The sequence below is a fragment of the Alligator mississippiensis genome, chromosome 3 (genome assembly GCF_030867095.1).
Source record: "Alligator mississippiensis isolate rAllMis1 chromosome 3, rAllMis1, whole genome shotgun sequence".
In the NCBI taxonomy this organism is placed as follows: domain Eukaryota; kingdom Metazoa; phylum Chordata; order Crocodylia; family Alligatoridae; genus Alligator; species Alligator mississippiensis.
In genome coordinates this window covers 44,482,466-44,505,710 of record NC_081826.1, presented here as the reverse complement: position 1 = coordinate 44,505,710, position 23,245 = coordinate 44,482,466, and the positions used below count along the sequence as shown (strand labels likewise).

Genomic DNA, 23,245 nt, shown 5'->3' with positions numbered 1-23,245 from the left:
CTGCCCCCCTGTCCCTGAGGCTCTGTCTGGACTGATGTCTGGCCATGCACCTCCTCTCCCCATTTAGGGATGAGCCTGGCAAGGGCTGCTTCCCCCTTTCCTCTCCAGGCAGACCCTGGCTGGTTCTCTGCAGGCCAGGGTAGGGGTTTAAACCCCTCCCCGATCTTACTTAGAAGCCTGCCAGGGGCCTGGCCATGCCCCCCCAGGTCAGCTTCCCTCCAGCCTTGCAGCTGCTGCGGAAGGGAAGTGAGGGCTCACTCTACTGCTCCCCAGCTTCTAGCCTGAGCCACTTGCAAAGACTGAATCAATTCAGAGTCTGGCTTTTGAATATCTGCACTTAGCCCTGCAGTGCAGAAGACCTGGGTTTATTTCCTTGCTCTAAACTGAGGTGTATATGTTGCAGGGAGGGCAGTGGGGAAAGGAAGGAGCAGAAGAAACACCTCAGTGGCATCAAGTGGTCCTTCACATGTCATATCCACTGGCAGAAACTGTGGTGTCCAGGAGACTTTTGGCTGGACAGCAAATGGAGTGGATTTAGAAGATCTAGGTGATACCTAAATGTTGGTACTTGAAGTGCAGATCTAACCCTAAGCAATTGAGTGCAGGGATATTTGGAAAATGTTTCATGCTGCGTTAGAGTGATGCAAAAACAACATTAATAATAATAATTAACTGCAAAAATGGCTGTAAAGATATGAGAATGTCTAAAACATATTCACCTACCTGGGGAGAAAGCTACAACTTAAGAGGCAGTAGTGCAAAATTCCTCACCTTATCACCACATTCATGGTATAGTCTTCTACTAGCTTTCTGATCTGTCACAATGACCCTTGCCGTTCCCTCTGAAAGAATGCATCCCCTCAGGGCATTTGATAAGGTATCAGACAAAATGGCATAAAGTATTCTGCAGTGAAAATAAAAAAGCATATTTAATACTTTGTTTTCCTAAATATTTATTTCAAATACTACAGATTCACAATGCTTTTAATACTAATGTCATACTTAAAATAAATCACAATGTGTACTTCCTGTGATCTTTTCAGAACGCAATAAAACAGATTGTTTTTAATGGCTGTTCCAGCAATGAAAAATATCTGTGTTAGGTGGAAACAACAAATTGATGCTTTTTCAATTCCTTTTAATGGCATGAGGATCTTTGCAACATGCTGTGAAAAATATTCTCTTAATGATAGGCCTGTGGCACAACTTAAGGAGTCATCAAGAAATAAATGCTCTGCTGTCTGGCTGGCAGCTTGGTGTCCCTTAATTGAAGTATTATAAGATTCTGCGCAGAGTAAAGCCTCCAGGGTTTTGTAGCTAAATGGCATGGACACCTCTGATGAGACATGCAGATGAAGATGTGTCAATACAATCTTCACCAATTTGCTGTAATAGCAGAGACTGATTAATTTTATAACCACGGGTGCTTCTATTAGCTAACCTAAGGAATGATTTAGACTTTATTAAGTGACTTATTTCTATCTTTTTCGAGATACTTCTGCAACATAGTTTATCTCGAAGTGCTAGACAGAGATACTTTTTTCTAATAAGGATTCCAAATTTATTATTAAAGGAGGGATCATGAGCTTGACTCAGTTTATGTACAGCTTAGTGGCAGCAAGTCTTTGTGACTCTTGGCAACTCGACTGTACTTCAGTTAACTTGATATTCCTCAAAAAATAAAAAAGCTTCATATCCTATGCAATTGAGATGGCAGCTCTCATATACATTTTTAATGTAGAAAAAGGAAATTGAAGTAACTAAATCAAAAGTATATGGCTGTATATTTTTATCTTTTTTTTTCTAGGCTATGAAACTGCTTTAATATTTTATTATAATTACCCATGGACATCTAACATAATTTGGTTACACATAATCAACTAATGCTTTATATTTTAGAGCTGTGTTCAATTAAACATGAATTAGATTATTGTGTGTGAGTGGGCAATGAGTTCCAAGATTTCTCTGAACAATTTTGCTGTCACAATCATGTTGCATTCTATTTAATGAATACAAAAGTGACCATTGTATATTTCCTACATAGTGGAAGTTGGAGGTGAGGGCTTTCTTCTTGGAAAAGAATGACCATTCTATTGATTTCTGATTTCAATTTCTAGGAAATGTTATACTCTTTTGCATGGATGGAGTGGTGAGTGGCACCTTTCTCCCTAGTTCAAATGCATGCAAAACTCCCATGGGAGGAATTTTATGTACTGAAAGCCATCTGCAGTGTATCTTCAGTTGTTTTTCTACGTAATTTATTGTTTTTTTCTCCCATTTGGGACTCGTCCTCACTGCCAATATAGAGACTCTTGCAGCTGAGTAGAGACAAGGTTCTTCCATCATGAATATTAAGGGATTTTTTACTCAGGTTATGGGACACAAGCAGACCTTGTATTTTTCCCTGATTAACTAGCTCCCAGACAAACTAATAAAGCATGTACTGTTCATGGCAACCACAGAGGTATACCATAAGTCATAACCTGAATTAGGCAAACATGGAATGTGTTGCTGAATACAGCACAGGACTTAGTTACCTTCTGCATATATCACACTTGAAAGAAATGCACAGGATTTGGACCCTCTGAAACCCCGAAGACTTGGGTCTGAATTTCATGGCATGAGTTCATTGCAGTAAAGTACTAGGAGGGCTGTACATAAATGCTGAGACTGACATTTATTGTCACATTTTTGATCCAGTAGTCACATAATTAATGTTTGCTTTTTTTATTCATAGCTATTTTTCCCCACTTCTGTATTCACCTTTTTTCCCTATCTGTGACTAACAGGCAAATTTTGTGAACAAATTTCAGCCTTTGGTGTTTTCTGACTGCTTGCTTTCCCTGCTCCATATTGTTTTCTCTTTTCCTGATTGACTGAAAATGCTTTAAACAGTAAAACCACAAATGATGAATAGTGAATAACAAATATTCTTGCCTATACACAAAGATAACAATTATTCTTGTGACAAGACTTTCCAGAGTTATAAAATTCTAAGGGTATAAAAAAAATACATGTTCAGATTTAAGACAATCACTAGGATGAGGGAGCTTCAAGACAGTCAGATTATTTCACATCTGTCTACTACATGGTTTCAGGCTTCTTCTTCTGAAGCATCTGGTGTTGACTACTGTGAGAGACCAGACACTGGACAATGTGGTCCATGAGTCTGATCTAGTCTGGCAGCTTCTATGCTTCTGCCTGTGATTATGGGCATTCATACAAAGGAACTGGTTTCCAAACGTTTGTATGAACCAAAGCCTGTTCATATGAATGCTTGTGAATAACTATCAGCTGTTTGGAATCCAAACAAATATTTGTAAACAGCATTTTTGCTATATCCAATGTGTTCCACTTTTACTTGCATACACATATAATTAGATTATATATCTAATCCGATATACAATACATATAAAATGTAACTGATGTTTCATTTTTTTATTTGCTGCTATCCCTACTGTCCTAGATCTGTAATCGTGCCTAATGATCACCACAACACTGTGCCAGAATACAAAATGTGGCGAGACTGCCCTATCTTGAGCATTTCCAGGTTGATAATACTTAGCTTGCTTGTCTCTCATATTTCAAGGGTATTCACACTAGAAATGTGAAGAATATTTCTGCTGATTCAGATCACATTCCTGTTAAAGCAAACAAGCATGTGACTTGACATTTAAGTTTTTTATAAACTAGTTGTGTTGGCTCCCTGGAATCCAGCCTATACATTAGTTTTTCTTTACAGGGAAACAATGTAGAACAGGGCTGTTCATCTTCTGAGCCCCAGGGGCCACACACCTTGTAGGTGACAGCAGTTGAACCAAGGGCCACTGGGGCATGTGGCCTTTCCCCCTCACTTCCCTGTTGACCACATATCCATGTGGGCACTCCATCTCCACCACTGCAATGGGTGCCCCATGCAAGCACACAAGGAAAATTTTCCCCCTACACACTCCTCTCCTCTCCGCTCCACCCCACCCCACTGCTCTGAGCAAGTATGCGACTGCGATTCCTTTTGTCTGCTGCAAGGTTCAGGTACACGAGTATAATCCCACCCCCTGCAACACATGCTGTCACAGATTCTTCCACCCCCTCCCCCCCCACATTGCACAGGTTGTCTTCCTCTTCCCCACACCCCTTGCCATACTGACCTGCTTCCTGGGGCACAGGCAGGAAATGGAAGCTGGAGGAGGGAGGTGGAACCTAGAGACTATGGCTGCTGTTGCAACCAGAGTGCCAGAGGGAGTAGTGGCCAGAGAGAAGCCCCTTGTATGCTTCCAGTTAGACAACCCTGATGTAGGATATTATGAAATGGCTGTCATTCTGCTAGTAGGAGATGGTTCCTTTATGCTTGATCTAAACCCATGTCCAGTTCAGTTTGAGACTGTAGCAGTGGATACTTTATATATATATATATATATATATATATATATATATATGTGTGTGTGTGTGTGTGTGTGTGTGTGTGTGTGTGTCAATATATATATATATTTGTAACAATATAGTATAGTCATTACTACAAATATTCATAAAAATGAGTCATTTTTAGTTAGATCATACTTTTGAGCCAATGCAGTGCACAAACTAAGTCTGGACTTCTCATTCACAAATCTGAGCTTTTGTAAGCACCAACTATACCTTGTCGTGAATATTCATAAGTGATAGGAAAGACAACAAAGCTCAACTAAGTTCATAGATTCATAGATTCATAGATGTTAGGGTTGGAAGGGACCTCAATAGATCATCGAGTCCGACCCCCTGCATAAGCAGGAAAGAGTGCTGGGTCTAGATGACCCCAGCTAGATGCTAATCTAACCTCCTCTTGAAGACCCCCAGGGTAGGGGAGAGCACCACCTCCCTTGGGAGCCCGTTCCAGACCCTGGCCACTCGAACTGTGAAGAAGTTCTTCCTAATGTCCAATCTAAATCTGCTCTCTGCTAGCTTGTGGCCATTATTTCTTGTAACCCCCGGGGGCGCCTTGGTGAATAAATACTCACCAATTCCCTTCTGTGCCCCCGTGATGAACTTAGAGGCGGCCACAAGGTCGCCTCTCAACCTTCTCTTGTGGAGGCTGTGTGGTTCAGATTTGCATCACTGTGTTTAACATTACAACCAAGAGTCCTAACCTTTGGAATACTTCTTTACTGAACATTGATTGAAATACTACATACAAATGATTTTAGGTTTCTAGACAAAGCCATTTGCACAACCATACAGTATGTAAGGACTTCTGTTCTCTTTGCAACCATCATACATGTCAATGGAAGATATGCAAGCATGTTAAAAGATGGATGTGCACACATAGCATGTATATGTTTATGCATCTGAATGGTAATATGCATATTTTGTATTTGCAAATACTATCAAACAGACCTCCAAATGACTGCAGAAATATTTACTACACAAATTACATCATACACACCTATATTCAAGCAAACAGTTGCATGAACTGCCCCAATCCAGGAGTTAATGTTATGTATGAAATTTCTGCAGTTTGAAGAACCTATAGATTCATAGATTCATAGATATTAGGGTCAGAAGAGACCTCAGCAGATCATCAAGTCTGACTCCCTATCCTGGGCAGGAAAGAGTGCTGGGGTCACATGACCCCAGCCAGGTGCTTGTCCAGCCTCCTCTATGTTAGTAAGTGGCCCATATCCCTGGATCTGTAGGTGCCTCCCAGGAAAATGCCTTCTGCAACACCCATGGAGTTGTCAGCTCATAAGGGTTTAGGATGACAAGGACAAAAATGGTCCCACAACCTTCTGCCCCCACTCTCACTGTGAGGTTAATTCTTGTGATACATATCTATAGACAGAACCTGTCAGCTTTGACTGTAAACGTTCCTGCTGTTATTTGTTTTCCTATTGCATGGAAATATGAGTGTAAAAACTCCAGATTACATACAAAAATAAGATCCCTTCTCAACTGAGGCCAAATCCTGCTTTTTTGCTCTGTATACACACACACACACACACACACTATCTATATCTATCTATATATTTATATGTACACATATGTGTTTACACATATAAATATAGATAGATATAAAGGTGCGTGCGTATAACAAAATATGATCTATATACTGTTTATACAGAAAATATATTGTATGCCTTGCTGTTTATAATCCTCATACAAGTGTAATACGAAGTTAAAATGCAAAGCAAGCCATAGGTGGTTAGCATTTCAAAAAGAATAATAAAAATATCTACTCTAAAAATGAATGAGATATTTTATATTACATGATTTTAAGGCATGACAACCAACCAAAGAGCTATTTAGTATGTTACATGGTTTAATAAAAATAACTTGTCTGGCAGTGTCTGAAAGCTTTTGCAGCTGCAGGGGTACTTCTTGGAAATAAATTTGTGTTTACACAGGTGCAGCCATATTTAACAAAAATTTTATATGCAATGCAAACAGCTGCCTGTCTGTTTTCTTTGGCAGAGGTGTCTCCAACTGAAACAATTTGTATCAAACATATCTCTCTGTGATACCTATATAAACAATATGAACAATTGCTTTGCAAGGAAGAGGTTTCTCATAATGTGTCTTTTAGATAAACTATAAAGCAGAAGCAGCCTGATTAGAGTCTCCTTAGAAAAGCATGGCCCTTCATGAAATTTTTTACATTTGAAAAGATCTGGGAAAGCTGCTGAGGAAGTATTAAACACTCAGTGTGATAACTCAAAGGATTTTATCCAGTTATAGTCAAGCTGAGGGACATTATGGCTGGCAAGGATGCTTAGCAAACTGAGTATTTTCCTTAACAGCAGTACAGTATATGCTGCAGTACAGTGTGGTATTCTACTTTTGGCAACATTTTACAGACTGGAATATTTGCTAAAATATTTAGGCATAAGTCAATTACCTGTTTTTTTCACTGCATTATAAATGTAGCATTAATATTTTTCATATATGCTTTGTATGAAATTCTAACTACAGTAATTCAAAATTTCTACGATTTACCAAATAGTAATAATCCAGTGCACTTTTAATTCTTGGCAAAGATTTGTATTTTGACTGGATCGCTTTTCACCACCATTTTTACACTCAGTAAAGTGCAGTGGAAATTGGTGGGCAAAGTTTGGATTTTATAAGTAACAGCCTCACTGCTTCCCCTCCAAAAACTTTATTCCACCTAATTTATCTTTATATTCTTTTTTCTAAGTATTTTTCATATACAAAGATTGTCTCAATTTCATGTAGAGAAAAATGTAGAAGTGAATATGTGGATGTTTTAATTTAGTTTGTATAGAAAGTTTATTGCCACTTAAGTTCATTTTGTATTTTGTTCACTATTTTTATAGCACATAAGTCTCATGTTCAATCTATTTGATCAACTTCACTGCTAATATAACTTCATTTAAGTGGGAACAAAAAGGATTCCTGCACTGAGAAAGAGGGGAGGAGAAAGAAATAAGACTTCTCTCACCTTCACTGGGGAAGAAATCATGTGTCTATCTGAAACATTGTATGCACTTATACTACTTCTGTTGTAAATCTACTGACTTCAAAGTAATCTCAACAGGTGCCTGTACACATGCAGGACACCTGCTCCAATGTGTTCTAATTAGAACAGAGCAGACTCAAGTAATCGAGTCTGCTGGAGCATTCTAATTAGACTGCTCCAGCAGCCTCACCATCACATGTATTTAGTCTCCCCACATTTCAAAATTGCAGTGGGGGTGCTTTAAAGCTTGTTGAGCAAGTTTTAGTTAAAGCACCCCCACCACCATTTTGAAGGGCAGGATGCTGGATTCATGAGACACTGTGGCTTTAATTAGAGCAGGTCCTGAGAGCTGCTCTAATTAAAATGCCCTTCTATCCCCACCCTGGAGCACATGTAAAAACACCTAATATTCACTATGCCTCTTAACCTGGAATCATGAAGCTATTTCATCTGTATTATACTACTGTACCAATTCAGGGGCCTGGTCCATAACTTATCTCTACTACCCTATGCATAACACTCTATGAAATTAAACTCTTTGTATTCCCAGTGTGTGGGCCTCAAATCTTGCTCCATCCCGTGTTCCGGAAAGACAAAATGTATGCTGTGGCCCAGTTTATCTGTGGATATTTCCCTTAGTACTTCTACAGTCAAATACAAAACCTTTTCTAACCCCATTTAACCTACGACATTGTCAGCTCCCTTTCCTCAAAGTAAACACAGGAGTGACTCATTAAAATTAATATGAATAGGATTTGTGTTCAGTAAATAAAGTACTAGATTGCATGGCTGTATGCTTTCCAGGCTTTTTGAAATATTTTGGTCTTCTGTTCAAAACCTTTTTCTTAGAAGACCTGAGTATATGAAAGATGCACCTACTTGTGAAATAAAGTTGTGCTCTGTGTGTGAAACTGCTTCATGTTAATATAACTGTACATATATAATGGCATAAACTGCTTGAATCAGAATGTGAAAATCTTTGCAGGTATTTAGCTACTTTTTTCCAAACTAAATCATATTTAAAACTTTCAAACATGTAAAACTTTAAATGTATTTGATTTTTTGTTTCTAGGTTTGAGAAACATACTTCTATCAAGAGCCATGCCAGCATAATGTTGCAAGATGTGTGGTTTCAACAGGACTGGATTTCCTGAATGTATGAAAAATCTACATATACTTAAACCTTTCACATTTTTGAAGTGGAAAATATTACTCCATTGCTTTCAGTCCAACTGAACCTTAGTCTAAATTAGTACTATGCTAACTGGGAAATAGTAGGGAACTTTAGCACATCTGGTATATATATTTGTAATAACAGTTATTTTCCTAATAAAGAGCCAATTATACAACATCTTTAAACAAAAAGAGAAAAGACAATAAAATGAAAGACATTTTGATAGGAGGATTACTTTTTATGTTAACTTGGTATGCACTGGTATACCTCAAGCTGCTAATGAGGGCTGTAACCTTATCAGATCTCGCCAGATGACTAGAGATGAACCTGGGACATCTGACCATCAAAAATAAGCCAGGTCATCTAATTCAGGGATCCTCTCCTCTGGCTGCTGCTTCCTGCCTCCACCTTTGCAGGTGGTGCAGTGCAGCGAGAAACAGAGGGAGCTGAGTCCTCATTGCTCTCCTGCTGGGTGCACCTTCTTGTCTACTTCTTCTGTGCGCCCCCCTTGCATGAACACCTGTGCAAACACAGGTGTGCCCTTACAGAACATGCCTGTTTGCGCACTCTGTTCATGTGAATGGCTTGGGTGCGCGGCTCCCTGCTGGCTCACTTAAGAGGACTCCAGGGGGCCCCCCTCTGGATCCTCTGCAGCTGTGCCAGCCCTCCACCCCTCTTACCTGAAAGATCTTCCACTGCCTCCGCCTCTGCCGCTGCTGTTGGTGAGTCCAGAGGGCACATGTGCACTGAGGCACACGTGCGCCCACTCTGTCCTCAAGCCCCAATTGCCTGGGGCTTGACTAAACCACAACATTTAAGGGCCAGAGTTTGAATTTCCTGGTGCCAGCCTGGCAGCTAATCAGGTGGCTCTGGGCTAAGTGAGCCAATCAAGGATGCTCTGGGCTTTCCCAGAAGAGCCTGCAGGCTGCTCCGCTCAGTATGTCTCCAGTACTGCAAAGACATTGTAAAGAATACTAGAGGCATTGTAAAGTACTAGATTGCACCCCTTTTGGCATGGGTACTGCTGCTAGGGACCCTGCCCCAATGGGGCCGCCCACTAGTGGCTCCTCGGAGGTCTCCACTCAGATGGAGCCCTGTCCCCCCTGTCTGTAGGGGTGGTCTAGTGGGGACCCTGCTGTGGGAGGGGAGAGGGGGAGCCCCCTCATGTGTCCACCTTCAGGCCTTGGAGGAGCAGGTGAGTTAACTCCAGGAGGCAGTGAGCAGGCTGAAGGGGATCAGGGAGGATGAGGCTGTGATTGACAGGTATTTCCATTTCTTACAGCTCCAGAAACAGGTGAAACCCCACAAGAGGAATCTGCAGAAGAGGAGTGAAAGACTGTCACTTCCAGACCCAGGCAGCAGCAGCTGGCATCTGCTTCCCCATTGTGTCTGGGGAACAGGTATGGGGCCCTGGCAGCCTTGGTGGAGAAGGCAATGGAGGAAGTGGTCCCTGCAAAGGAGGTGGTCCCTGCAACCCCCGCTGGGCAGGCTGGGGGACCATTTCCTGGGCAGAAGAAATGCTGGGTTATTGTGGTGGGCGACTCAGTCCTGAGAGACATGGAGGGGCCGATCTACTGACTAGATCCTATGGTGAGAGAGGTCTCCTGCATGCCTGGAGCAAAGATCAGCAACATCACTGAAAAGATTCCTGATTTCATCAAGCCCTCTGACTATTACCCCATGGTCCTTGTCCATGTGTACACTAATGATGCAGCTGGGAGTAGTCCTGACCGCATCATGAAGGACTTCCACAAGCTGGGGGTACGCAGGAAGTCAGGGGCACAGATGGTATTCTCCTCCATCCTTCCATCTGGCAGTAGCCGGTGGCGCCAGGATGCCTGCATCAGGGTAGTCAGCCGGTGGCTCCAGAGATGGTGTTTTCAGGAGGGCTTCGGATTCTACAACCACGACCAGCACTTCCAGAGAGGAGGCTTCCTGGGAAGGGATGATCTTCACTCTCCCCTACAGGTAAGCATCTGTTCTCCCACAGGTTGGCTGATCTCCTCTGAAAAGCTTTAAACTAGGTTCAGTGAGGGACGGGAAACTGGTAGTCAATGAGAACCCAGGGTTGGAAAGCCACAAACAAGGCACCGGACCTAACAAGGTAAGCACTAAGGGGAACACAAACCGTCAAGGCAAAGGGGCACCAAGAGCACCCATTGGGGGGCTAAAATGTCTTTATACAAATGCCAGGAGTATGGGGAATAAGCAGGAGGAGCTCACACTCTTACCTGCTAGCACCTAGTATGACCTAGTCAGCTTAACTGAAACATGGTGGGATTCTACGCACAATTGGGCAGTAGGCATTGAGGGGTACAGGTTGTATGGGCACAACAGAGTAGGAAAAATGTGGGGGTGTAGCTCTCTATGTTAAGGAGCAGTACACATCTTCCATCATCAAGGCGGGGGTAGAGGAGGGAAATACCAAGGCATGTGGGTCAGGATCCGGGGGGGGGGGCAGGGGAAAAGGACTTGGAAGTGAGGGTCTACTACAGACCTCCTCACCGGGATGACGAGCTAGATGAGGTATTCTCCAGGCAGCTCTCAGATGCCATACAGGCGAGGGATGTAGTGGTCATGGGGGATCTAAATTACCCGGACAACTGCTGGGAGGAGCAGATGGCCAAAACAAGCTGCTCAAGTAGATTCTTACACTGTGTGCAGGACCTCCACCTAACCCAGGTGGTGTCCAGTCCCACCAGGGGTAGTGCCTTGCTAGACCTGGTCTTAGCAACAGGGGATGATCTTGTGGGGAACCTGTGAGTACACAGTAATCTGGGAGATAGTGACCATCACTTAGTAGAGTTCACTATCCAGCGTAGGGTGGGAAAAATATCCAGAGAGGCTAAAGTGTTAGACTTGAGAAGGGACAACTTTAGTAAACTTAGAAGGCTAGTTAGTGAGGTGGTGGAACTCAATAGAATCGAGCAAATGGGGGTCCAGGAGGGTTGGAGGTTTCTCAGGGGAGTAATCCTTGGGGCACAAAAGGAGTCTATCCCCTTACACAGGAAAGGGAGTAAGAGGATAAAAAAGTCCCCCTTGGATGAACAGGGAACTCCAGAAAAGACTGGGGGCAAAGAAAGGGATTTATAGCCAATGGAAGCAGGGGGCAACCACCAAGAAGGAATACACCTCCCTGGCACACTGTTGCAGGGAATCAGTTAGGCAGGCCAAGGCAGGACTGGAGCTTAGGCTGACTACAACAATTAAGGACAATAAAAAGTCCTTCTACAGATACATAGTGAGCAAAAGGAGAGCGCAGAGTAACATAGGGCCCCTGCAGGACAAACCAGGACAGTTGTTGGTTGGCGCAAGGAAAAAGGCAGAGCTCTTCAATGAGTTCTTTGGTTCAGTATTCCTAAGTACTGACCAAGACATTCCCCCACCTTGAGCATAGACAGATGTCCAAAAGTCACCAGACTGCCAAAGATTAGTGCTGACTTAGTTAAGGAGCACTTGGAAGGGCTGGATGGATACAAGTCATCCAGCCCGGATGACCTCCATCCACAGGTGCTGAAGGAATTGGCCAGTGTCATAGCTGAGCCACTGGCACAGCTGTTTGAGCACTCATGGTGCTCTGGCCAGGTCCCTGAGGACTGGAAAAGGGCCAATATGGTGCCCATTTTTAAGAAGGGGAGAAAGGATGAGCCAGGTAACTTTAGGCCAGTCAGTCTTACCTCTATCCCTGGGAAAATACTGGAAAAAATCATCAAAGAGCACATTTGTGAAGGCCCAGGAGAGGAAATGATGCTGAAAGGAAACCAGCATGGGTTCATCACAGGTAGATCTTGCCTGACAAAACTTATCGCCTTTTATGACCAGGCCACACACTGCCTTAACACAGGAGCTGAGGCTGATGTCATCTACCTGGAGTTTAGGAAGGCCTTCGACACAGTTTCACATCCTATTCTCATAGGGAAACTAGCAGGCTGCGGAGTGGATGCCTACACAGTCAGGTGGGTGGCCAACTGGCTTAGGGACCGCACCCAGAAAGTGGTGGTGGATGGATTGTTCTTGGTCTGGAAGGAGGTGAGCAGTCGGATCCCACAGGGTTTGGTTCATGGACCAGTGATATTAAATATCTTCATCAGTGATTTGGATGGGAGTGTGGAGAGCACCCTCTCCAAGTTCGCAGATGATACCAAATTATGGTGCAAAGTTAATACACCAGAAGGCAGGGAGCAGTTACAGGCCAACCTGGATAGGTTAGATCAATGGGCAGAATGTAATAGGATGCAATTCAGTGAAGATAAAGGTAAGGTACTCCACCTAGGAAGGAGGAATCCCCAGCACACCTGTAGGTTGGGGGATGATGTCCTCAGCAGCTCAGCAGCTGAGAGGGATCTTGGAGTCATAGTTGACTCCAAGATGAACAAGAGCTGGCAGTGTAACAAGGCCATCAACAAGGCCAATCAAACCTTGTCATATATTAGCAGGTGCATGACCAACAGATCAAGGGAGGTGATGCTCCCCCTCTATGCAGCATTGGTCAGACAGCAGTTGGAGTATTGTGTCCAGTTTTGGGTGCCGCACTTCAAGAGGGACATGGAGAATCTGGAGAGGGTTCAGAGGAGAGCCACTCGCATGATTAGTGGCCTCTCTGAAAGACCCTACGAGGGGAGGTTGAGAGATCTGGATCTCTTCAGCCTTCGCAAGAGACGTCTGAGGGCAGACCTTGTAGCTGCCTATAAGTTTATCAAGGGAGGACAACAGGGAATTGGAGATGCACTATTTACCAGAGCGCCCCTCAGAGTAACTAGGAATAATGGTTGCAAAACTAGTGGAGAGTAGATTTATTTTAGACATTAGGAAGAATTTTTTTAGAGTAAGGGTGACCAGAATCTGGAATATGCTTCCAACAGAGGTAGTACTATCACCTAACTTGGAGGTCTTCAAGAGGAGGCTGGATAGTCAGCTGGCTAGGGTCATCTGACCTCAATCCTGTTTCCTCCCAGGTGCAGGAGGTCGGACACAATGATCCATTGTGGTCCCTTCTGACTCTACAATCTATGAATCTATGAAACTAGGCCTCCATCAATCGCCTCTGCCAGGGCTTTCCACCTTCTCGCACCATTTTGGCTGTGGCGGGGAACTCACTTCTGGTTCCCCCTTGATGCTGTCCTGTGGTGGCTTCAAACTGGTGCCTGTGTTCCCCCCCTACAAATTGGCACCAGGACACAAGGCATGCCCACGCTGGAGGTGTATGCTCTCTCTCCTCCCCCTCTTCCACCGTCGGTGGCTGGTTGCCTCATAGTCCCGGCATCAGTGGAACGTCCCTCAAAGTGGCAGGCTCTTCTTCTCTGCCACATTGATGAATCCACTCATACAGAGTTCTGAGACCATCACACCAAGACCTTTGATGTGTATGTGTAGGCTGGAGTATGGAAGAATAGAGACTTCCTAAGACCTACCATCCCTCTTTAAACAATTGAGACAGAATCCAAAGGCCAGACCAAGTCCAGACTTCCAGTGCTTCAATGATTGTAGCTTCTGCCAAAGAGCAGCAAATAAGAACTGCTGACTGCCTCATGCCTCAGCAAGGGCAAGTTTTTATCAGGGTGATGTCCCTTTGCCTTTCTCAAACCAAGGAATACCAGAAGGCAGTGGGGGCTAGGATTTTAAGTGTCCTATACTCGCCTTACTATGGAGTTTGCAACATTGTGGTATCTTATAGGAGCTACTCTGCCACGTAGCCATCTGGCCCTCCAGAGGAAGAGCTGAATTAGGTATTCACACTACAGAAGTATCAGACTTGCAAATTATGCTTACATGATAAAAATACCACTCACACAGCTGGAAAAAACTGCCATTTATGCACATAAAGGGTAATAGAATGCCACCCAAGATGGCTGGTATTCTCCTCAGGTAGATTGTTCCTCCTACACAGCTCCACTGAAACAACAGCAGTTGTTTGCACTTATATAATACTTTTCATCTGGAGAATTCAAAGTATTTTAAAATTATAAGACAGCATTATTATCCTCTTTTTATAGATAGGGAAACAAAGGTAGAGACTAGCAAAATGATTTGCTCAAATTAATATAGCCAATCAACAGTAGTGTTGAATCCATTTCTTCCTTTTATGGGAGACTTCAGGAGCAGCAAGAACATCAAGCATACAGCTATAATAAGCTATTTATGATAAAGCGAGCTACTGTAAGTAAGGCCTAGATTATGCTGCTGTGCTGTGCCAAAGGCATTGTGGAAGTGATGAAGCCTATTAATTTCACTTTATTTTGGACTTAAATAATTGCTAAGTATCAGATGGGGTCTTTTAACCAAGGGGACACTTCATGATAGAGTCCATGTAAATTCAGTGAGTCTAATACCACAGTTGTATTATATCAAAAAATTAGTTTAAAGTCAAAATTCAATTTAACTATTCCCCTCCCCCCACAACCACACTGACCAGAGCATCTTGTGTTTTACGTTCCATTCCAGGCAATAGCTATATCTCAAAAAATGAGAGGCAGTAGAGTCTGCCACCATTTGAGGGATCTGACTGGCTGAACATGTCTGAATGTTTTACTAGGGAAAAGAAAAAGAAACTTGTTTGGTGCACTACAGCGTCACTCAGTGAAGCTGACGATGAAAAGAGGATGTTTATACTAGAAATGGAATCTCCACAACCACCACCTTTTATAGTGGGAATAAGATTATTAGTTAGGCTATACCGTTACCTTTTTTTCTAATGATTGCATGTTTGCAGAAAGCTTTTGAGGAATTTATTGTCTTTGATCTTTAGAGGATGTCCAGGACAGAGTTTAATGGAATTTGTGATCAACTCTGCTGTAAGTAGTATGGTAAAAGCAACTCTTTCAGGTGCATTTAAAACTGACCGTATTTTGGCTTCACTCTGAATGGAGTTACACTACAAACAGAATTTTCTGACCGCTCTTTTGATGGTAGAAAGCAAGTTTGTAACTTTGCTGTAAGTCTGTCTTGAAATCAGCTCTTGACGGCTTTTATTATGTAACCTGAGATATGATATTATTATGTCTTCAGTCTGACTATGATCACAATGACACTTCATTGTTCTGGGCTTCTCTGTTTGAAACGTGTTTAAAAACATTTGAATAAGATATTTTAGTTCGCAGACGTCTTGTCATCATCCTGAAAATTTACAACCATCAGCAATATAAACATGTACTTGACAAACTCCAGCAGCTTGTAGACTTCAGAGTTCATCCACTCATTTCAGTGAGGCAGATGTTTCATTTTAATGTTCTTCATACTATAGATTAGGATTATGTTTTTTCTTTCTTTCTTTTTCTTTCTTTTTTTTGAAAAGGGAATAAACCTGACATGCTACTAATGTCATTTCACACTGCAGGCCAGATGGTGAAAAATGCAAGGGCTGCAACTCTGTTTATGTATGGGAAAAAAGGAATTTTGTTTCTGAAAGACTTTCAGCTCAATCATTTGTTACTTTAATCTAAACACTAGATGATGAATAAAGTAGGACTATCTGAACTTCAAAAAGGTCCTTGAGATTAAGTGCTTAACAATGTAATGCATCTGGAGGAAGAGTATTCCATTATTCGTGCTTGCCATATTGGGAAGATGTTGAGAATGTATTCATTACTGCGCCTGTCTTGATGCAGGGCACTTTGAGCAGACATTTGGCAATCTCCGGAAAGCTTCTCATAAGATGTATCATATTTCAATCACTTTATTTTATTACCAAAAGACAGTAATTAAGCAGGGGACTGACAGCTAGTCTATGTTAAAGCAGAGTTCTGCTGTTCCCAATGGTATATTTAGTAGGAACTGTGCAAAATGTTGATAAAGAAACCAAACACTACCTCAATCCTGGATCCATTACAGACCTGAAATTTAGATGCAAGACCAACAAAAGATTTTGAAGGTTCAAATGTAACTTTGGGTTCATTTGTAATTTATCAGAGAATTCCTGTAACATTTCCTATTTCACGTAGTTTTGAGAGAAAACCACATCAAAGTCTGACTGTGCTTTATTTGTTTAACCAATATGAAATACCCCCAAATTGAAGAGATCTCAATTTTGGATCCCAAACCAGCATTCTCAATTCTGTATTGCAACTGCATATTTTTCCTCATGAAAAATGTTGTGGGATTTTTTTTCTTATAAAAGATGAAGGACTAAAATATTTTGGTCCCCAACTGCAATATTTATGTTCATAAATGCTGCTGTAGTGCCCCCTGAACTATGTAATTCACTTGCCACGTATCCCCTTCTCCTACATGGCTGGGCTCCACAGCACAGTTACATCTCCCATGGTTTAAGGACAGAGGTAGACAGGGTTCTTTGGGTAAACGTGCTATCTTTTATTAGACCAACTAAATAGTTGGAAAAATTGTTCTGTGCAAGCTTTTGAGCACAAACATCCTTCTTTAGGCATAGGGAGAGCCTGCTGGTGTTTTATGTTCCCCTGGATGGAATAGAAGTCAATATGCAAAATGCAAGTCTGTGAAAATCCAAATGCATGGCAGTGAGGATCAGAGGCCATGGGAGACAATAGGTGTGAGACAGATAAGTGGGGGAGGGGGAAAGAGGGGAATGTTGACCTGATGATAGAATGTAGCTGGTAAAATGTTAAGAGGTTACCTGGGGTTATCAGATGGCAGGCAGATTATAATGTGCCATATATCCAATGTTTATATTTATCCCATGATTTTTTTGTATCCAGTAGATTTATGAAGTGAAGTTCGTAGGTTTGTCTATGAAAGGTATTTTGTAAATTCCCTTTGAGGATTAGAATTGAGAGACTGGAGAGAGATTGGTTGTCTTGTGAGAAGTGTGCACCCACAGGTAATTGGGTATTTTTGTCTTTGATAAACTTTTGGTGTGCATTCATTCTGGTACGCAGTTGTTGTTTGGTTTCTCCTATATATTTTCCATCAGGGCATTTAGTGCACTGGATGAGATATGTTACATTTCTGGAGATGCAAGTATAAGATCCAGGAATGGTGATGGTTCTGTTATGGGGTGTAGTTACTGTGGTAGTGGTAGAGATAGACTGGCAAGTTTTACAGTTCTGGATCCATTTGGTGTGTTTTGGGCCATAGGAAGCTTGCTTCTGCTGATGAGATTGGTGAGATTCAGTGCTTGTTTAAAGGCTAGGATGGGTGATTCTGAGAAGATCTCTTTAAGAATTGGGTCTTTGTCTAGTATGGGTTGCAATTGTTTGAGGATTTTCCTTATAGGTTCGAGGGAAGTATGTTATAACTAATGTTATGCAATTTGTGGGGATTTTCTTTTTGTACTGCAGTTCTTCACATGGTATCTGGGTGGCTCTTTCAAAAGTGTGAGCTCTCTCTGGAGGAGTGTCTTTGTTGAGTGAAAGCCCTTTTAAGATTTGCAGGGTAAAGATTACAGGCATTCTCAGTGCAAATTCAGTGGTATTGGAGGGCTTGGCTATATATTACAGGTTTCTTGGTGTGTTTATGGTGATTGCTGGTTCTGTGTAAATATGTATGTTGCTCTGTGGGTTTCTTATATATAGTGGTTTGTATTTTAACATTCTGGATATTGATCATAGTGTTTAAAAAGCAAATGTTGATGCTAGAGTATTGAAGAGATAGTCTGATGGAGGGGTGATGGCTATTGAATTTGTGATGGAAGTCAGAGATGACAGGATTTTGGTCCAAATGATGAAGATAACATTTATATATCTTAAGTATAGCATGGTTTTGATGGTGCAGCTCTTGAGGTGTTCTTTTTCCAAGTGGCCTATAAAAAGGTTGGCACTGTGCCCATGGTGTGGAGGAGGTGCTGGTTATTGAAAATGAAGTTGTTGTGTGTAAGGATGAAGTGTATACATTCAGTAATATCTTTAGGTCTTTAGTTGTAATCTTGCTCTTGTAGATATGTAAGGAAGGCTTGGATGCCATCCTGGTGTGGGATGTTGGTATATAAGTTGGTAATAACCATGGTGACTAGGTGTGCATTTCTGGGAAGGTGGTCTATGTTTTTAAGTTTTTGTAGAAAGTCTATTGTGTCTTGGACAAAACTCCCTCTTTGCGTGACAAACAGTTTTAGGATAGATTCAATGAAACCTGATATTTCCTTAGTTAGGTTTCCATGGTTAGATATGATAGGTTTGTCTAGGTCCCTTTGTTTGTGGATTTTAGAGAGCATGTAAAAAGTCCCTGGATTGGGTATTGTGTGTATGTGTGGCGGGGAGGTCAAGTTCTGTAGCTTTAGTTCAGATGGAAATAATTTGATGTGGGGGTTGAGTTTTAAAGTGAAAATGGGATCTTCAGCAAGTTTTTCATAGTAGCTGGTGTCACAGAGTTATCCTTGGCTTCTTTTATGTAGTCTTCATGGTCAAGAATAACTATAGCTCATCCTTTATCTGCTGGTTTTATTACTATTTGGTGGTTGGATCTGAGAGATTCTATGACCCTTCTCACTAATGGAGAGGCTGTTATGGTGGCGTTTGTTCAATTCATTGTTGTTGATTAATTAATTGTCCAGACTTTCCCTGAAGCAGTCAATATAGTGATCAAGGTTGGATTTTTGTCCACTGTGAGGTATCCAATCTGATTGTTTTTTGGGGGGTTAATCTTTTCCTCAATGTTGTCAAAGTATGAAAAGTTGTTGTAAGTGGATTCATTTTGGTTGTGGAAATACTCCTTGAGATGGAGGCAGTGGAAAAATTCTTTCAGTTCCCCACATTGTAGTATATTATTAGGGTATTTTTCTGGACAGAAGTTAAGACCTTTAGAAAGGATCAATTTTTCAGCTTTGGTAAGTGTGTGCGTGGAGAAATTGATAATATTTGGGGTTGACTGGTTCTATCAGTTTCATCAAGTTTGAGGTTGGAATGTTGTTAGGTATTGTGTTGTGTCTCTGATGATTGTTTTGTGGCTGGGAAAGTTGAAGTAGTTGGTTCCTGTTATAATTGGTTCCATTTCTTCTTTTTATGTTGGATGGATGTTGTAAAAAAATCTTTGGTAGTCTCTTTGTACATTTTATATAGTGTTTGGCAAGGTATCCATATTTATCTCTTTTAAGTTGCTGTAGCATGTGTTGATTTCCTTCTTAAATTGATCTCTTTTGGAGTAGGTTATGGGAATATCCTAAGGGAATTTACAAAACACCTTTCATAGACAAGCCTATAAACTTCACTTCATAAATCTACTGGGTACAAAAAATCATGGGCACATTATAACCTGCCTGCTATCTGATAACCCCAGGTAACCTCTCTACATTTTTCCAGCTAATTCTATGACCAGATCAACATTCCCTACCCACAACCTGTGATCTGCACATCTGTCTGCCAAACTGGATTACTGATACTTGGGCCCCTTCCAAGAAGCGTTTTTGGTTCATGAGATTCTAGATTGTAAAATGTTTAGGGAGAAATTACACTATTAGTGGACTGGGATGGGTACAGCCTGAAGGAATGATCCTGGGAGCCAGCCAGCAATGTCTATGTGCCAGCCCTCATAAGAGATTTCCATCAGGCTCACCCTAATAAACCTGGAAGCTGCCCTTGAAGTTGGGTGATACTGTAAGGCTCCTGCACTGCAGCCTGGGTCAGCTCTATAAATCTCTGGTAGGCTTTAAAAACTCTTCTTAACCTTGGATCTGCCTAGGAGGTAGAGGGTTCAGGCTCCTGATCTGCAGACTTGGTTAAGTGCAGATGATCCAAGACCAACTGACCCCCAACCCTTTCCCTCTGACTGGTTCTGGAGTTGCTTTTAAGGAACTCCTCTAGCACCTGAGCCTCACTGGACAACACACTGGTCTTCAGTCTCTGAGCAGCTCTGGTCCCAGCAACATCTCTGTATTCCCTAGTTCCTGACCCTGGTTTTGGCTTGTACTGGATTTTGGTTTTGGATTCTCCCTGCAGACCTGACTCCCAGTTCCTGACCCTGAATTGGCCTGCTCTTGGACTCTGCCATGTGGATTATCCTTCAGATTTTGTAACCAGGCTTCTGATTTCTGCCTTGTAACCCTGGCTTGACATTGGCTCCTGATATTTGGCTCCTCTACCCCTGCAACCCTCAGTTCCACACCTGGATGTAACTAATAGACTGGGAGAAGCCCTCCTCCTGCCCTCACCTGCACGTACAAGCAGACACATCCACATCCTTCCTTTGCCAAATTTCTATTGCTTAACTGTCCCTTCCCTCTTTTATAAGATCCAGCAGCTGAGCCTTAGGACTTAGGTGTAAGTGTTCTACACTAGCCGCTTTCTACGCTGCTGATGGAGAAACATAAGTATGAGCTGCGGCTTCAGTTTTGGATTCAAGGCCAGCCAGCCAGGAGCCACACAGGGTACATGTTATACATCCTGTTGTTATGTGTGCTTCTCTTAGTTGCATTGAAGAGTCACTTGGTTTATAAAGTGGTGGGTTTAAGGCAGAGTCTGGAATCTTGAATCTGTATTCATGATTGTCTCATCTCTGTAAAAGGCTTAACCAAAGTCAACAATGTAGGGGAATGTCAAGGCCTGGAGCTAAAATTTGTGGCTCCTTACATGCTTCTCAAGTGGTTTATGTTCTCTTCATGTTACCAAATGTGCCAGTTTTCTAGTTGATCAAGCAGATGAATAATAAATTAAAAATGTAGATAGTCAGAAAACAAGTTATGGAAAAAAAATACAACCCCTTTGTAGCTAGTTTCTGGATTATCTTTTCTGTGATTGACTGACACACACAATAACCAACCACAACTTGTGGTGCAGTGAAGAACTAGAATTTTATTACCCTGATAGTCATCATACAAAATGATTGCATCTACATCAGTCATTTGGTATAAGAGAAATAAAGTCATTTTAACAGAACATTATCACAGGATCAATGTCTCCCGGCTTTCCTTCGATGTTTATTTTTGATAAATGCCTCAGCTTCAGCTCAGCATTTATCTAGCAGCTGGGGACTATTATACTGTGACAACCTTCTATTCCATTGTCATAGTGTCAGATTCTTGAAAAGGATAATAGGTAGATATTTTTGCTTTTAGAATGTTAAGAAATAAGTGGCATTCCTATTCCTTATTTAGCTACTTCTTAATTTTAATGAATAGCTTTAGTGATAATTACCAGATTTCTATATTGATAAAAACTGGCGCGTACTGTATGTTAATAATAGCACAAATTTGATATTTATGAACTGCTGTTCTTTTGCAAATATAGACATTTGGTAATCATCATTATGATGATAAAATTCATTAAAATTTGAAAAACAACCTATTATCCCTTTTGCCCATTATCTTTTAATTAAGTAATAGAGAAATTTTATATGGCTTTTTATAGTCACATTGCACAGACATGGTATGTTGTTTCTGCTATAGAGTTTTCATATATTAAAATTCTTCCATTTAATTTTTGACAGATTTTTTCGTGAAAGACAGGGAAACAGTAATTTTATTCTACAACATACCTCAGATAGCTGCTTCTCGTGATTATGAAAGACATTAACCAAACTCAGTTAAAGTGTGGTTGGATCTAGAGTAGGTATAGACCATGTTTTGGTGTTTGGCCTGAAGGCTGAATTCAGGTGAGTGTTTGTATTTGGATTTGATGGCCTAAATGGGGGTAATGTTTGAAAGCTGAGGTCAACTGTTGTCATGCAATTTTCTGTGAAATGGAATTATAGGCCCTTTTGGATATAGGATTTGATCAGAAATCAAAAGCATATGACAAGGATTTGGATTCAGTTATATGAATCTAACCTCTGAAAAAAACTTGAAGTTCAAATTCAGGTGACCTGTTTGGTCCATGTCTAGTCTGTCTTATCATGTTGACCCCTAGAATTTTTAGTTTTGTGTCTTGTATATAAGGACAGCACAGGGAACATCTTGGGTTAGTTTCAGCTTTTCTAAGCTAGTTGTGTACAGATGGATATCTGTCTCTGAGATCCAACCATTATTGCTTACATCCATTTTCTTTGGGACAACATCTACAATATATAAGTTTATATTACTTGAGGATATCTTCATTTTAAATCTGAACTTAACCACATATACCTGATATTGTTCAATTTTGATTGCTTTTATTCACCTGAATTATAATATGTATATATTTTTAATCAGAACAAATATTACACTGTTGCATTCACTGTGTGTGTCAAAAATACAGTTAAAACTTATTCCATTTACAAATATTTGTGTATAATTTCCTTTTTTATCATTGACGATTTGGAGTGTTTGTACAAGGCAAGGCAATGGTGTGCAGAGATACCTAATCTGCTTGAGTTCTTTGAGGGTGTTAACAAGTAGGTGAGCAAGGCGGGGCAGCTGACAAAATATGTTTGGACTTTTAAAAAGCTGTTGACAAGGTCCCTCACCAAAGGCTTAAAAAAACAGCTGCCATGGAATTGGAGAGAATGTTCTTCTGTGGATTGAGAGCTGGTCAAATGAGTAAAAGGATAAGGCTAAATGGTCACTTTTCAGGATGGAAAAAAGTAAAAAGTGGGGTTCTGCAGGGATCTGTGCTAGACCCAATTTTGTTTAATGTTTTCATCAATGGCCTGCAAATAGGGGAACACAGTGAAATCTTCAAGCATGCAGGTAATACCAAATTATTCTAGGTAGTCAAATCCCAAAATGACAGAAACTGCAGAAAGGCCTCATCAAGCTAAGTGAGTGGGCAAAAAAAAATGGCAAATGAACTTCAATGTCACCAAGT

General features: G+C 41.3%; 1 protein-coding gene across 8 annotated transcripts in view; it reads right to left on the bottom strand.

Annotated features, from left to right (window-relative positions):
• The window catches only part of LOC109285183 (uncharacterized), a 295,380-nt gene that overhangs the window by 42,629 nt on the left and 229,506 nt on the right, over positions 1 to 23,245 (bottom strand). For all 8 annotated transcript variants that reach the window (XM_059723888.1, XM_059723889.1, XM_059723887.1 and 5 more), the window contains one exon: positions 772 to 904. The gene's annotated coding sequence lies outside the window, so the exon portion shown is untranslated. The remainder of the gene's footprint in view (positions 1 to 771; positions 905 to 23,245) is intronic.